The sequence below is a fragment of the Oncorhynchus masou genome, chromosome 27 (assembly GCF_036934945.1).
Source record: "Oncorhynchus masou masou isolate Uvic2021 chromosome 27, UVic_Omas_1.1, whole genome shotgun sequence".
In the NCBI taxonomy this organism is placed as follows: Eukaryota; Metazoa; Chordata; class Actinopteri; order Salmoniformes; family Salmonidae; genus Oncorhynchus; species Oncorhynchus masou.
In genome coordinates this window covers 5,629,573-5,634,605 of record NC_088238.1, presented here as the reverse complement: position 1 = coordinate 5,634,605, position 5,033 = coordinate 5,629,573, and the positions used below count along the sequence as shown (strand labels likewise).

The 5,033-nt window shown below is 43.1% G+C and overlaps 1 protein-coding gene and 1 long non-coding RNA gene across 2 annotated transcripts in view; one reads left to right on the top strand and one right to left on the bottom strand.

The window, feature by feature from the left end:
• Positions 1 to 5,033, top strand: part of LOC135515580 (leucine-rich repeat and transmembrane domain-containing protein 2-like) — a 241,374-nt gene that overhangs the window by 89,337 nt on the left and 147,004 nt on the right. The gene's annotated exons all lie outside the window — the stretch shown is intronic.
• Positions 1,188 to 4,276, bottom strand: LOC135515583 (uncharacterized). Its single transcript, XR_010451830.1, has 2 exons — positions 4,107 to 4,276; positions 1,188 to 3,885 (listed from the first exon to the last, which is right to left on the bottom strand). It is a non-coding gene; the product is annotated as an uncharacterized LOC135515583 (long non-coding RNA).

Below are 5,033 nucleotides of genomic sequence, written 5' to 3'. Positions count from 1 at the left end.
GGGCCTGAGGCATATCCCCCGTGACCTGGAGCTGGCCATGATGAGACCCCGTCTGGTCAAGTCAGCCGTTCCCTCCCAGCAGCCCTACCAGCCGTGGGACGACGAGGACGAGGTGGACATCTACGCCCTGAGGCGAACAGCCTACATGTGTCCCATGTACGACCAGGAGGAGAGCAGCGTCAGGGGCAACAAGAGGGTGGCAGTGGAGGCCCTGGACAACATTCCTTTCAGAAGGAAGATCACCTTGTGTCATTTCATGGGGGTCGCAGGGTCATGCTGCCAAAAGACTACTAACCTCACCCCCCTCAATTTCCACAACAACCCCCCTTTGTCCCAGACAGCAAAGAACAGGAGAGACAGAGAGACAGAGTAGACACCAACAGGGCCATCAGAGGGACAGAGACCCTCTCAGTAAAGGTTAGGAATGTCAGCTACTAAAAGGCTTCAATAGACCATCTCTGTAGCAAGAGAACCTCCAGTGATCAGACTGGACTGTCCTCTGTCTCCCCTCATGTCTGATACACCAGACTGGACTGTCCTCTGTCTCCCCTCATCTCTGATACTCTAGACTGGGCTGTCCTCTGTCTCCCCTCTTCTCTGCTACTCCAGACTGGGCTGTCCTCTGTCTCCCCTCATCTCTGATACACCAGACTGGGCTGTCCTCTGTCTCCCCTCATCTCTGATACACCAGACTGGGCTGTCCTCTGTCTCCCCTCATCTCTGCTACTCCAGACTGGGCTGTCCTCTGTCTCCCCTCCCCACTACTCCCCCTAGAGTACCGGTGCACCCTGTCTCCCCTCCCCACTACTCCCCCTAGAGTACCGCTGCACCCTGCCTCCCCTCCCCACTACCCCCCCTAGAGTACCGCTGCACTCTGCCTCCCCTCACTCCCCTCTGTATCTGTGTCATGTTGGTGCGCTGTTCGTGTGTCTTGTGTCTGTTTATTAAATGCATTCACTTCCAGAACTTGCTTCCTGACTCTCAGTGTACATCGTTACACCTTTACTTTTCCCTGAAGCATTACAGAAATAAAAACAAACCACTGAAGAAAATACAATCTTTGAGTGTTTTGAGTGAGTTGAGTACAGACACTGATGAATGTTAATTAGACGATGATACAGGATAAAACATGTCATAACTGACAGGATAAATTACATGGATAAAAATCAAGCATCAAAACTGAGAACTGCTTTAAAATAAAGGGGAAGTTTATTCATTGTATTATTATTGATCCATTGCAGATTATCCTACATGTCAATCAAACTGTGCTGTGAGAATCATATTGCCCCCTAGACTCTCAGGCTGTGTTCCAAATGGTCCCCTATTCCCTATGGGCCCTGGTCAAAAGTAGTGCACTACATAGGGTTAAAGGGTACCATGTGGGACACAAGCCAAGCCAGACACACAGAAGACACACAGGACTCAGGACATCACATTACATACATAGACATGGGCAACAGCATCTTTTATCAACAATACTGCATCATGAGGACCGTTTCCACATGATGCTATGACATCATTAGAGCATCACTGTCAAAGTGAAAGGGACAGACTGGTAAAAAACACCACTTAGAAAATCACTGGACAGTAACATCTGACAGTGGTGTTGAATGTCCAGCAGCAATACTAGTAGGATCCCATCCTATTATTCTCAATGATGCATTTTATACTCATTTCATTCAAGTCATTTGAATTAGAAAGAACAGATTATGCCATGAAAAATATAATAATTGAATGCATGAATTTAGCTGAAAACTATAAACCATCATAAAAGTCTTTGGAGTCAAACAGTAAAACTCAGATGAAAGACACCTTGGAGATCCCGATATCAACACATTGTAATGTTGTTCCTTCTAACAGAATGGCTGTTCCACCTAGTAGTCCATCACATTGTAACGTTGTTCCTTCTAACAGAATGGCTGTTCCACCTAGTAGTCCATCACATTGTAACGTTGTTCCTTCTAACAGAATGGCTGTTCCACCTAGCAGTCCATCACATTGTAACGTTGTTCCTTCTAACAGAATGGCTGTTCCACCTAGTAGTCCATCACATTGTAACGTTGTCCCTTCTAACAGAATGGCTGTTCCACCTAGTAGTCCATCACATTGTAACGTTGTCCCTTCTAACATAATGGCTGTTTCACCTAGTAGTCCATCACATTGTAACGTTGTCCCTTCTAACATAATGGCTGTTTCACCTAGTAGTCCATCACATTGTAACGTTGTCCCTTCTAACATAATGGCTGTTTCACCTAGTAGTCCATCACATTGTAACGTTGTCCCTTCTAACATAATGGCTGTTTCACCTAGTAGTCCATCACATTGTAACGTTGTCCCTTCTAACAGAATGGCTGTTCCACCTAGTAGTCCATCACATTGTAACGTTGTCCCTTCTAACAGAATGGCTGTTCCACCTAGTAGTCCATCACAGAAGTAGGTGGTCAGTAATGGTCCTTGTGTTGCAGTAAGCCAACTAAGTCAACTGATTTAGTAAGCCTTAGATTGCATTGATGACATGTGACTTGAAGGTTTTTCCTGAAACAGTCCATTCATTTCCAACAGTGAAAACCCAGCCCACATTTAATAGTAGATACTTGCTGTGTTTGTGGTGCGTAGACCAAAGACTGATGAGTTATGAACAGAACAATGTGGAAGTTGAGTCCATTGTGTTCATCCTTCAGCAGCCAGCCAGCCTCCAGTTTATTCTTCACCATCCTGCAATGTCCTATTTCAACCAGCAGGGGTCACTGGTTCTACTATCTGAATTGTATCACTGTTCAAAGATGCCTCTGCCTTATCCAAGGTTCATCCTCCATTTCATGGCTTTAGGTAAACAGACAACACATGCATGAATCCAGAGTATTATTTATCAAAACCATTTATAAAACACATCATCCACAGACTGAGTCTTCCATGGTCTTATTGCAAAGTCAAGTCCTTTGAAATCATATTGGAGATACTGGATCTTTCCACAGTCAAATAAAGTGTGTTTCCTTTTGCATAGAAACATTATAATGTTCTCTTATCAGACACTGAAGAAGAAGAAGAAACCAAAAAGCCCTTTCATGGTTTTAGAACGGTCGTCCAAAGAAGCACAACTTTGGTGGTTGAAAGTCATCAAGCATGAAGTAATATATCCCATTTAGCAGACGCTTTTGTCCAAAGCGACTTACAAGTCGGCTGGGGCCACTACTTTTACATATGGGTGGCCCCAGTGGGAAACAAACCCACGACGCTTGGCGTTGCAAGCGCCATGCTCTACCGACTGAGCCACACAGGACTATTACTCTCTGTAATTGTAAAGTCATCAAGCATGGAGTCAGTCAACAGCTCTCTGTGATTGTAAAGTCATCAAGCATGGAGTCAGTCAACAGCTCTCTGTGATTGTAAAGTCATCAAGCATGGAGTCAGTCAACATCTCTCTGTGATTGTAAAGTCATCAAGCATGGAGTCAGTCAACAGCTCTCTGTGATTGTAAAGTCATCAAACATGGAGTCAGTCAACATCTCTCTGTGATTGTAAAGTCATCAAACATGGAGTCAGTCAACATCTCTCTGTGATTGTAAAGTCATCAAACATCTGAAGTCAACAGCTTATTCCTCTCAGTCCATCAGCCCAAATGATCAATATCATAATTTTAGCCATATAGTCATATTGATTGATAAAGATAACGCAAGCAGCAGCAGGCATGCTAAGATCAGGCATTCTGGAACATTCTAGAGAGATTTCCAGAGGGGGCGGGGTTTAGGCTAGGTAGCTGTCTGTCTGTCATCGGAAAACCAGCGTGGAGGCTGTGAGACAGGTGAAGGAGGCAGTGAGACAGGTGATGAAGAGAGAGACAGACAGGTAGATCTGCGATGCATCTCCACACTCCTTGGCATTTTCCTGAAATCAATCGTTAACACACAGTTACAGCCAGTGGTATAATGAACACTACTTAATAAGGCTGTTAAGTTCACATTTTTGATCTTAGGATGACAAAAACTCAGTTTGAAATGAAAGGAGCTATGAGAAAAGCACAACACATGTTCTCTTCTGATGTCAATCCATCCACTTGAAGTGAGGTGTGGTTATTGGGAGGCAGTGGGCCAATACGGGGTGCTGACCTGAGGGTGATAGGCGTGGCAGGACTCGGGTCTCCTACGGACCTTCTGAGATTTCATCCTGTCACACTTTACTGAGGCGTTATGTACACAGAGGTCAAGGGCACCAACACACGTAACAACAATGAGTATCTATGCTACAATACCAACACACGTAACAACAATGAGTATCTATGTTACAATACCAACACACGTAACAACAAGGAGTATCTATGCTACAATACCAACACACGTAACAACAAGGAGTATCTATGCTACAATACCAACACACGTAACAACACCAATGAGTATCTATGTTACAATACCAACACACATAACAACAAGGAGTATCTATGTTACAATACCAACACACGTAACAACAATGAGTATCTATGATACAATACCAACACACTAAACAACACCAACGAGTATCTGTGATACAATACCAACACACTAAACAACAACAAGGTGTATCTATGATACAATACTAACACACTAAACAACACCAATGAGTATCTATGTTACAATACTAACACACTAAACAACAACAAGGAGTATCTATGTTACAATATCAACACACGTAACAACAATGAGTATCTATGTTACAATACCAACACACGTAACAACACCAATGAGTATCTATGTTACAATACCAACACACTAAACAACACCAACGAGTATCTATAATACAATACTAACACACTAAACAACAACAACAAGGTGCATCTATAATACAATACTAACACACTAAACTACAACAACAAGGAGTATCTATGATACAATACCAACACACTAAACAACAACAAGGAGTATCTATGACACAATACCAACACACTAAACAACACCAATGAGTATCTATGATACAATACCAACACACTAAACAACAACAAGGTGTATTTATGACACAATACTAACACACTAAACAACAACAACAAGGAGTATCTATGGTGC